This window comes from Pelophylax lessonae, assembly GCF_965119305.1.
Source record: "Pelophylax lessonae genome assembly, chromosome: 2".
In the NCBI taxonomy this organism is placed as follows: Eukaryota; Metazoa; Chordata; class Amphibia; order Anura; family Ranidae; genus Pelophylax; species Pelophylax lessonae.
Window position 1 is genome coordinate 348,541,626 of NC_138769.1, and position 12,577 is coordinate 348,554,202.

The following is a 12,577-nucleotide window of genomic DNA, read 5'->3' on the forward strand; positions in this document are numbered from 1 at the left end:
CCCACCCAAGGGACGCGGCAACCGTACGGGCCACCGAGAACTAAGGCAAGGGAGGTGAGGGCTCGAGCAGGTGAGCAGAGAAATCCCCCTCCCGCCTCCCAGCCCCGGGTAAACCAACTACTGTAAACTACCAACTAAATGAGGAAGGGGTGGGCAGGAAGGGGTCCAAAGCACCCTCCCAGGGATCCCTAAGGGGTATGTAACACAGGACGTACAAGGAGGGGAGCCCGATGGAAACCTAAGACTAAAAACGTGGTAAGGACCATATATATGGTCCACAGGGCAGATAAACAATAAGATAACAACAACCGAAGTGCCCAGAGCTGGCTCACATGAGCCAAGAGTTAAAACCCATACCTAAACTTAACAGGCGCCGAAGGCAACTGCAGTACCTGGGGCAACCACCTGTGCGCCGTGTCCCGCGAGCGCCCCCAGCCCGCAAAATCAAGCGGAGGTAAACGAAAGCCGCTGGAGGCACCACCCGGGGCACGGGCACAGGGCGTCGACAAGCGCCGACGGGGTGCGCAGAGACAAAGAGGTGATGCGGAGCGCGACCCCCGTGAAGGCACACATCCACAGTACACCCCGGCATATCAGCCCGTGTAGAGGACACGAACATCTGAACCGCACGCCACCGCAGCCACACCAGTAGGCACCGTGGGCAGCAGCGCGCAGTCCAGACAAACGCGTGTTATCGGGCATTTCACACACATAGGCAAACGTCAGAGTAACTGTGAAGCAAAAACTCTTAAACAAGCAAACAGACATCGAACCATAATGAATATGCCAGGGCATTCTAGTTCAACCAACCCACCCCATGTAGGCCCCATCGTGTTCTTCCGCTTGCGGCAAAGTGCCAGAACTGAGTCACTGCAAGCTGGTGAGGGGCCGGAGGTGACCCCTGGTTAGCGAAAACTCCAATGCTCTGCATCTGCGCCTCAGGCCCGGTGCGAAGGTCCCAGAACAATGGTTGCAAGCTCAAGGTGACGATGAGGGTGAAAGCAGGAGGCAACAAATACAACATCCGTGAATAGCCAGGGGTGGGGGGGCAAAGTACCGCAAACATCGCAGAGAGGATTGCAAAGGGAGGTATAAGGAAAACTTTACCAGTTCCAGCGGCAACCCAGGTAGGCATTGGTAGATCATATCCAGGCGTGTTGTCAGTTGCGGAGATGGCAAGGTGTCTCCCAAGGCTTCTTCAGGCTTTGCCAGCAGTCCTGGGTGAGATGGGAGAGGAAAGAGGTACCAGAACAAGGCACAACTAGACCAGCATTCGACCAGGAAGAAGAGGGAAAGGAAGGGTCAGCGTAACAGGGAGCAGCGTAAAACCAAGTGCTGCACCAAAGGGAGTCATCCCATAGTCGTTATGGCAGATCATTTACTTGTCCGAGCCCTGCTCCGTTGGGGAGGCTTGGTAGGGCTGAAGGCGTTAGCGGGGCCAGCTCCACCTTTTGCCGGTCTGTTCCCGGAGAGTGAGCGGGGTCTGCGAAAGTGTACTTCCTGGGCATCCATTGGTTCACCCACCAGAGGCGGTTCAAGGTCGGCTGCATTCCTGAATTCGGCGTACCAGTTTGGAAGTGCCATGAAAGGAATCCCCAGAGTGGAGCAGAAATGAGGTAAGTCTTCGGGCACCCTAAGGAGGGCCGTGCGGCCCTGCAAGGACGCAGCCAGGCAAAAAGGAAACTTCCACTTATATGTTATGTTCCGTGCTCTCAGGACGTCCAGCAGGGGCCTGAGTTCACGCCTACGTTGTAAGGTTATTCCGGACAGGTCTTGATAAAGTTGCACAGGTGCCCCCTCACAGTCTATGTGTGGCCTGCCCCTGGCCTTCCGCAGAATGTCCTCCTTAAGGCGATAATCCACCAAGCAGCACACCACATCACGTGGCGGGTCGCCCTCCCGACCCCGGGGCCGCAGGGCCCTGTGGATACGCTCCATATCGATGGGGGACAGTGGGGGTCCATCCAGTAAGGAGTTGAACAGTGCAGTCACGGTGGGTGCGATGTGTTCCCCCTCCACCGTCTCCGGCAGGCCCCTGATCCGCAGGTTATGGCGCCTACCCCGGTTATCCAAGTCCTCCATGTGGCGCTGCATATCCCTCATCTGTAATAGGTGCGAGTCAGATTTAAGGTACAAGTCCCGAATGGCCACATCCTGCTGTGCAGTAGCCTGTTCTACCTCCTGCACCCGGCCTGTAAGGGAGCGGATGTCTCCCCTCAGCTCCAATATGGCCGCCCCCAACGTGTTTTTAATGTCCGCGGCGATGAGGTGGAGATCCTCCATGCAGAGCTGCCTCGGTGCGGGTGGAGGAGTAGAAGCCAATTCCGCTCCCCCTTGCGTAGCCGCAGCATACGACCGGGCGGGGGAGGGAGGGAGCGAGGTGGATGTGGAGGAGAGCCCGGACTGGGACATGGTTGCGGCCTGGGTGCGGAAGAGTTCCGGGATGCTGGGGCTCAGCTTGCTCGCCGGATCCCGCGGGGATCGGGAGCGGGTGGCCGAAGAGGATCGGGCAGCTGTTGCCATCCTTACCGGCGTTCTAGCAGCAGTGCAGACTCCGAGCGAGGCTTGTGAGGACTCGAGGCGGCGGGAGCTCCGTTCTCAAGCTGCCATCTTCCAGCGCGTCCAGACCACGCCCCTCTCCTCAGCATTCTATCTCCATCTTCCACCCGACACCCCTGCTGGCATGTCTATTTATGGGATTTTATGTATATATATATATATATATATATATATATATATATATATATATATATATACACCTAACCCAGAATCTGCATAGTGGGGTCACCCTGACATGGCAGAGTTCGGTCACCCTGGCATGGCAGAGTCAGGTCACCCTAAACTACACTATGGTCACCCTGACATGGCAGAGTTCGGTCACCCTGACATGGCAGAGTCAGGTCACCCTAAACTACACTACGGTCACCCTGACATGGCAGAGTCAGGTCACCCTAAACTACACTACGGTCACCCTGACATGGCAGAGTCAGGTCACCAAACTACACTACGGTCATCCTGACATGGCAGAGTCAGGTCACCCTAAACTACACTACGGTCACCCTGACACTTAAAAGTATCCCTACAAAAACTAGATTATTGAATCTAACTATAGTGGTATATAGTACCCTTACCACACTGCCTATCCCTTTCCCCACACTAAAAGAACAGCTCCATACAGCAGAAGATAATTTCAAAACGACACTGGAGATTTACAAGCAGCAGGAGAAACACAAAGGCTTCCACTCTCTTCCACAGCCTCTGTATTACAGTGCTAGAGGTTTGGCGGGGCTATGTAATATACTGGGGGGTGTATTCACTCCTGATTGGCCTCTGGACCCCGTAGTCCCTCCAATAACTTTCCTAGCAGACTCCTGTCCCCTCAATTGGCTTTTACTGACGTTTCTGGGACAATCACAGGCTTTTAAAGCCTAGTTTCTGTCCCATTGCATTTTGGGCGGTTCTGGTGACCGAATTCTGAACTTTTACAGCAAAACGTTGGTGGGAATTCAGCCGAATTTCGAACACCCAATGTTCAGGTCGAACCGATGGTCGACCCGAACTGTTCGTTCATCCCTAGTTAGCACACACTAGAGGGTGCTACAAATGCATACCTGGAGTGACTGTAAAAAATTTACTAGCTTGGTCTTTTTAAGTTGCTGGTTGAAATAACAGGCCTTATTGTCAAACCTTCTCTATATTTGGCTTTTATGAGCTTAGGTGTAAATGTACACCCTTCTTTTTGTAAGACAGTAAGGCAGGCCATGCATTATGCAATTTTCTTTACTTTAACCATGAGTTGAAGGAAAGAAGATTGCTTGATTATCCCATCAACACAGTCAGTGTTGATGCGGAAATTCCTCCCACAGTGCTATTGTTTTCTGCTGGCGGGGAGCATGGGGAGCCTTCCCCACAGGCAGAATACAATGATCACTGCTTATGACAATAGCCACAAGGAGTGATTGGGCAAAAAAAAACAGGCTGGTTGTACTGAAGTTGATCGATGGATTGACTTCAGTACAATCAGCCTGCTCAAAGACGGTTCGAAATTTTGCCGATTCCTGCTGAACCAACTAAATTTCAATCTGTCTATGGTCGGCTTTAGTTTACATATCCTATAAGCAGCCAGACTATCAGTTTCTAGATAAACGACGCAACCTTAGCAGCATTGCTGTTGTAATCAATAGGTCTAAGACTCAGGCTCAATATTAAAGGACACTGGCTTATAAACATATTTAAATAAAAAATGTCACCATCAATGGAATGCATGTTTATTCAGCCCAAAGATAAATTGACTCACTAATTATACCTTTTCTGAACCCTTATGCCGTCCTCTTAATAGCAAATGCAAACAAGCAGAGAAAACCACAGCACAAACACACCATAGTGTAATAAATGATAAAAACATGTAAGTTTATTAAACAGTAAAATTGCACTCACGAAGGTGACTGTAGTAGTGTGGACTGTGTTGAAACAATGTAGCCTCACATGGTAAGGCTCTTCAGCCTTTGCCACAAGCTCGGGAAAGCAGAAAGGATGAAAAATGTTATTGTCTAATAAACTTACAGGCTTTTATCATTTACTACACTATGGTGTGTTTTCCCTGTGTTTTTTCATTGTTTGCATTCTAGATGGAGTGCCTGCTTCTGTATATCAAGCAGCATCACATACATAGTTAGAGTGGCTGGGTACTATTTAGTTTTTGGTCTACCCCACCCTTACTTTGTGTTCATATTATTGCTGTTCATAATTCAGTTTGTTTTCTTTCCTTATCACCTACATTGGGGGCAGCTGAAGTGGAGCGCTGTTGGTCCCATGGGTCTCCCACAGACTTTATATTCTTCTACTTCATCAGGTCTATTTAATACAATCCATCGTGATAAGCGCAATGTTATTAAAACCTGCAATGATCTGTATTTCTTTTATTTTTGTTTCTTTGTAACTCTACCTAAGAGTGATACTTTGTTCTACAGAAAAACCTTAGATTGCGAGCATAATTAGTTCCAGAAACATGCTTGTAATCCAAAGCACTCTTATATCAAAGCAAATTTCCACGTAAGAAATAATAGAAACTCAGATGATTCGTTCCTAGAGTTGAGCGGACACCTGGATGTCCGGGTTCGGCGGGTTCGGCCGAACTTGAAAAAAAAGTCCGGGTTCGTGACCTGAATTTAACCCGAACTTTACCCTGATCCCGAACCCCATTGAAGTCAATGGTGACCCGAACTTTTGAGCACTAAAATGGCTCTAAAAAAACATGTAAAGGGCTAGAGGGCTGCATTACATGGTCGCTACAAGCCGCACGCTGCCAACCTAACAGACTGATAAAAGTTTTTTTTTTCTCCCTCCTCCTCACTGGGCTCAGGTCAGGACAATAAAATCGATGTAGATCGCTGTCTGATTAAAGAAGATTCTTCCTATTCTTTCCCTGAAAGCAATCTCCAGCCTGCCCCTACAATATTCTCATATGTCTCCCTCAGCAGCATCAGGAACCTCTCCCTACAGTAGTTAGAGCAGAGTGGCCTGCGGCGCTATGTGACTCCAGCTTATATAGAGGCTGAGTCACATGCTGCACTGGCCAATCACAGCCATGCCATTAGTAGGAATTACTGTGATGGCTTCTAAGGGCACACTAGTTAAACGCTTGTTGATTGGCTGCCCTGCAGCTGTTGAAACCGCGCCATTAAAACCACATCAAAACATGAAATAAATTACCGAACAACGGACTGTATCCCGAACATACAGTTAAATGTTTGGGTCCGTGTCTGGGTACCGAACACCCAAAAGTCCGGTACGATCCCGAACAATACAGTCCGTGTTCACTCAACCCTATTCATTACACAACCATTTATTTATAAGTCCTTCAGTTTATAGTCAATATAAAAAGATTACAGCAATGTGATAGGTTGTGTAACCATAAAATGTCAATCCACAAATGACACCCTCCACAAGGGGATTAGAAACAAAATTCAGCAGGAGCTATAGAGTATAAAAGAGAAGAGAGGCGTCTCTAAGTGTAGCATCATGGTTAAATTTAATGTAGGTTCAACGTTTGGCAACTCACATGGTTGATGATTAAAAAAGGGAACATCTAAGTATGCAGGTATCCGGGGTGAAGCTGTCCACATAGACCATCCTGTTCAGTCTGCAATCGTGACCTGGAAGACTACTCTACAGTAGAGCGATCTGAAAGCAAGGCCCGAAGTGCTCATGGAGTGGGATGACGTTGATGGTGGTGCGAAGAATGGTCTATGTGGAAAGCTTTACCCCGGATGACTGCATACTTAGATGTGCTGGTTTTATTTATCAACCATGTGAGATGCTAAATGTTGTACCTTCATTAGATGTAACCATATTGCTACACTTAAAGGTGCCTCTCTTCTCTTTTTATATTCAGTTGTGAAGTGACGCTACTCTTCAAGATATCGCTTGCTTATCAAGTCAAAATATATATAGAAAAATTTGCTTGTTTTGCAAAATGCTCTCAGACCAAGTTACTCTCAATCCAAGGTTTTACTGTATGTCTTTTTTTATATGAAAATTCAATATAGAACAAGTAATAAAATTAATTTCTCTTTGGTTTAGATTAGGGTTGAGCGGACACCTAGATGTCCGTGTTCGACGGGTTCGGCCGAACTTTAAAAAAAAGTCCGGGTCCGTGTCCCGGACTTTTACCGAACTTTTCCCGGACACCGAACCCCATTGAAGTCAATGGGGACCCGAACTTTAAGGCACTAAAATGGCTCTAAAACACCAAAGGAAAGGGCTAGAGTGCTGCAAATGGCAGCAAAACGTAATTAAGAGCATGGCAAGTGCTCTGCAAACAAATGTGGATAGGGAAATAACTTAAAACAACAAAAAAAAAACAGAAAAATAAAACAATGTTCTTCTTCATCTCTGAAGGACGAGGCCCATATGGAGTAGGAGGGAGGTTGAGGTGGTGGTGGATGTGGCGGTGACATAGGCGTGCGCACAGGGTGTGCTGGGTGTGCCTGGGCACACCCTAATCACCTAGGGCACATAGCATTGCCAGTGAGGAGATGGGAAAGATCTCCCTGGGACCTGCTCTGCTCTATTTCTCCTTGCCTACAGGTACATGGCCCCGATACATTACTCTCCCTGCTGGCAAACACATGCATGTGTATTTCAACTTTGGGGTGCACACCTTAATGCAATAGGCTGCGCACACCTATGGGCGGTGTAGGTGGAAGCGGCGGTGGAGGAGGACCAGGGCCGGATTAACAGCATCATGGGCTTGGTGCTGAGGATTTTGAAGGGCCTTAAGGGCCGTGCCTTGCCATGCACCCAGAGGAGGAAGGGTGCAGCCATGCATGCCTAATTCAACATGGGATGCTGTCTCTGAAGCCCATAAACACATCCATGCATCGCCAACTGTCCCTCCTTGTCCGGCCTTCACGCTGTGTGGGGAGGTTCTGAGGGTGCTGCCTGGGGAAGCGAGCATAGAAGCCAGACTTCTGTGTTTACAAGTGACAGAAGAGCGGTAACAGTGAATATGGCCAACCCGGGGCCTATATAAAAGGTAGGGGCCTGGAGCTGCAGCTCCAATAGCCCCTACATTAATCTGGCCCTGAGGAGGAGGACGAGGTAGCCAACACTGCTTCTTTTCAAAAATTTTAAATGAGGGTACACCCCAAAAGAGTGAGAAAGAGCAAAAATGGAACAATGGGTGGGTAAGGTCGGTATCCATTGCTATTCTGCATAAGGTACGGAAAAGTCCCGTGGGATCCATGCCTGGTTCATTTTAATGAACGTGAGCTTGTCCACATTGTCTCTGGACAGGCGGCTGCGCTTGTCTGTTATAACGCCCCCAGCCGTGCTAAATACCCGTTCAGATAATACACTGGCTGCAGGGCACGCCAGCACCTCCAAGGCGTAAAGGGCAAGCTCAGGCCATGTGCCCAATTTGGAGACCCAGAAGTTGAAGGGGGCAGACCCGTCATTCACTACATGTAGGCGTGTGCACACATACTGCTCCACCATGTTGGTAAAATGCTGCCTCCTGCTAAGACGTTCCATCTGAGCTGCTGGTGCTGCTGTTTGTTGTGGCGTGCTGACAAAGCTTTTCCACATTTCGGCCATGCTAACCCTGCCTTCTGAGGTGCTGGCGGTGCCCTGGTTGCGTTGGCGACCTCCTCCTCCTCCTCCTCTGCCTTGTGCTTCCACTGTGGCCCCGCTGTCAGATGGGAATGCCAGCAGCATGGCGTCTACCAGCGTGCGCTTGTACTCGCGCATCTTGCGATCGCGCTCCAGTGAGTGAATTAAGGACGGTACGTTGTCCTTGTAACGGGGATCCAGCAGCGTGGCCACCCAGTAATCAGCACAAGTTAGAATGTGGGCAACTCGGCGGTCGTTGTGGAGACACTGCAGCATGTAATCGCTCATGTGTGCCAGGCTGCCCAGAGGCGACGAAAGGCTGTCCTCTGTGGGAGGTGTATCGTCCGTGTCCTCTGTATCCCCCCAGCCACGCACCAGTGATGGCCATGAGCTGGCCTGGGTGCCACCCTGCTGTGAACATGGTTCCATCTCCTCCTCCAGCTCCTCCTCCTCCTCATCCTCCTCATCCTCCAGAACTGTGCCCCTGCTGGACAATTGCGTCCCTGGCGTTTGCGTGTGCAGGAACCCACCCTCGGAGCCCCTTGCGAATGACTGCCCTGAAAGCCTTGGAAATGTTACCTCTTCATCCTCCTCCTCCTCCTCATCCTGTGCCACATCCTCTTCCATCATCGCCCGAATTGTTTTTTCAAGGAGGCATAGAAGTGGGATAGTTAAGCTGAGAACGGCGTCATTGCCACTGGCCATGTTGGTGGAGTACTCAAAACAGCGCAACAAGGCACACAGGTCTCGCATGGAGGCCCAGTTATTGGTGGTGAAGTGGTGCTGTTCCGCAGAGCGACTCACGCGTGCGTGCTGCAGCTGAAACTCCACTATGGCCTGCTGCTGCTCGCACAGTCTTTCCAGCATGTGCAAGGTGGAGTTCCACCTTGTGGGCACGTCACATATGAGGCGGTGAGCGGGAAGGCCGAAGTTACGCTGCAGCGCTGCCAGGCGAGCAGCAGCAGGGTGAGAACGCCGAAAGTGCGCACAAACGGCCCGCACTTTCTGCAGCAGCTCTGACATATCGGGGTCGTTTTTAAGGAACCTCTGCACCACCAAATTCAGCACATGCGCCAGGCAAGGGATGTGCGTCAAACCGGCTAGGCCCAGAGCTGCTATGAGATTTCGCCCGTTATCGCACACCACCAGGCCGGGCTTGAGGCTCGCTGGCAGCAACCACTCATTTGTCTGCTGTTCCATGCTCCTCCACAACTCCTGCGCGGTGTGTGGTTTGTCCCCCAAACAGGCAAGTTGTAAAACTGCCTGCTGTCGTTTACCCCTGGCCGTGCTGAAGTTGGTGGTGAAGGTGTTACGCTGTCCGGATGAGGAGGCGGTAGAGGATGAGGAAGCGGAGTAGGAGGAGTTAGGAACAGGAGGCAAACTGAAGCGCCCTGCAATCCTCGGTGGTGGAAGGACATGCGCCAAATTGCTATCCGCCTCAGGCCCATCCGCCACTGCATTTACCCAGTGTGCCGTTAGGGAGATATAACGCCCCTGACCGTGCTTACTGGTCCACGTATCCGTAGTTAGGTGGACCTTGGCACAGATGGCGTTGCGCAGTGCACACCTGATATTTTCCCCCACTTGGTTGTGCAGGGAAGGGATGGCTTGCCTGGAAAAGTAGTGGCGGCTGGGCACGACGTACTGTGGGACAGCCACCGACATAAGGTTTTTAAAACTGTGCGTCTCCACCAGACGGAATGACAGCATTTCAAAGGCCAATAATTTTGAAATGCTGGCATTCAGGGCCAGGGATCGCGGGTGGGTAGGGGGGTACTTCCTCTTCCTCTCAAGTGTTTGGGAGATGGAAAGCTGAACGCTTCCACGGGACATTGTGGAGATGGTTGTTGGTGACCCAGGTGGTGGTGTTGCTGACAGATCGTCTGTTTGCGGGGTGGCAGGTGCCGGTATCACTACAGATGTGGCTGGAGCGGCCGAGACTGCAGCAGAAGAGGAAGCAGGATGAGCCAGAGACGTTTCTTGGTTTTGAAGGTGTGTACTCCACTGCAGCTCGTGCTTTGCACTTAGATGCCTGATCATGCAGGTTGTGCTCAGGTTGAGAAGGTTTATGCCTCGCTTCAAGCTCTGATTGCACAGGGTGCAAACCACTCGTGTCCTGTCATCAGCACATTTTCTAAAGAACTTCCACGCTAGAGAACTCCTTTGAGCTGACTTTGGTGCGCTCGTTCCCTTGCTGCGTTGGGCAGTAGCGGGCGTAGTGTCTAGGGCACGGCCGCTCCGCTTCTGCACCCTGCTCCCTCTTCTGCTGTGCTGGTGGCTCTGTGCGACCACCGCCTCTTCCTCCAAACTACTCAGGTCACCTGCATGACGTTCATTCCATGTGGGGTCGAGGACCTCATCGTCCTCCACATCATCTTCCACCCAGTCTTCACCCCTGCCCTCCTTGTCGGTCTCCACAATGCTGAACGCCGCAGCAGTTGGCACCTGCGTTTCGTCATCATCGGAGACGTGCTGCGATGATCCTTGCATGTACTCATCTTGAGAAATAAGTGGTTGGGCATCGCTGCACTCAATCTCTTCCACTTCTGGGGCAGGGCTAGGTGGATGGCCCTGGGAAACCCTGCTGACAGAGTCCTCAAAAAGAATAAGAGACTGCTGTATGGCTTGGGGCTCAGACTGCTGGCCTGATTTGCAAGGGGGTGAGGTGAAAGACGGTTGGACATTGGCTGCAGGTGCCAACTCTGACCTTTCTGCAGTAGACTGGGTGGGAGACAATGTGAAGGAACTGGAGGCACTGTCAGCAGCAAACCAATCTACATAGTTACATAGTTACATAGTTACATAGTAGGTGAGGTTGAATAAAGACAATAGTCCATCCAGTTCAACCTGTGTAGGTGTGTGTGACTGTAATCATCTAACATAGCCCTCAATCTCCTGATCCTTGAGATGTAAGTCTAAGAGTCTTTTGAAAGTCACCATACTACCCGCAGAAACCACCTCTTGTGGTAGACAATTCCACAATCTTGTAGCCCTAACAGTAAAGAACCCCCCACGTTGCCTGAGGTTAAAACGCTTCTCCTCTAATCGCATTGTATGTCCTCGAGTCCTCATGCAATTCCTTCGAATGAACAGCTTTTCTTCTAAGCTGAGATCCCCATTAAGATATTTATAAATTGCTATCATGTCCCCTCTCAGACGTCTTTTCTCCAGGGAAAATAAATCGAGCGATTGCAGCCGCTCTTCATAGGTAAGGTCCTCCAACCCCCTAATCAGTTTAGTTGCCCTTCTCTGGACTTTCTCCAGCTCCAACACATCCCTCCTGAGGACTGGCGACCAGAACTGGACAGAATACTCCAGATGCGGTCGGACCAGAGTTTTATAAAGTGGAAGGATTATAGTCTTATCTCTGGAATACATCCCTTTCTTTATGCATGCTAATATTCTGTTGGCTTTGGAAGCTGCCGCTTGGCATTGCATGCTGTTGCCTAATCTATCATCAACTAAGACTCCCAGATCCTTCTCCATTTTTGATTCCCCCAAGGGTTCCCCTCCTAACGTGTATTGTGTTTTTATGTTTTTGGTCCCCAAGTGCAAAACCTTACACTTCTCCACATTAAACCTCATTTGCCATGTCGTTGCCCACTTCGTAATTTTGTCCAGGTCATTCTGTAGGATATCTGCTTCATGCTGTGCAGTTATTGCCCTGGCCAATTTTGTGTCATCTGCAAAAACTGATAACGAACTACTGATCCCGTCCTCAATGCTGTTTATGAATAAATTGAACAAGGTTGGTCCCAGGACTGAGCCCTGGGGCACCCCGCTTACTACCTCAGACCAGTCTGAGTATGCGCTGTTTATTACTACCCTTTGGACACGGCCTTTTAGCCAATTCCGTATCCAAGAGCAAACCCTGCTGTCGATACCTGCAGACCTTATTTTATAAATTAAGCGCTTGTGGGGAACTGTATCAAACGCCTTAGCGAAATCCAAGTACACCACATCCACTGGTCTCCCCCTATCTAGCTCACAGCTCACTTCCTCGTAGAATGCTAAGAGATTGGTTTGACAAGATCGCCCATTTGTAAACCCGTGCTGGTTACTACTGATGATGTTGTTATCTTTAGCATACTCTACGATATAGTCCCTTATCATCCCCTCCAAAAGTTTACATATTATTGATGTCAGACTGACAGGCCTATAATTTCCCGGGATATGTCTCTGGCCCTTTTTGAATATCGGAATCACGTTCGCCTTCCTCCAATCCCCTGGTACATCTCCTGTCCTAATACTGTCAGCAAAGATCAGGAACAGTGGTCTAGATATAACCATACTGAGTTCCTTGAGCACTCTCGGATGTACGCCATCCGGGCCTGGTGATTTGTTTGTGTTAAGTTTATCCAGTCTTTCCCTGATTTCCCCCTCTGTTAGCCATAGTGGCAAGTCCTGTGTATTACTACTAACCATACAGTCATGGTCAGTGTACCCTTCCTTTTCCTGCGTAAAG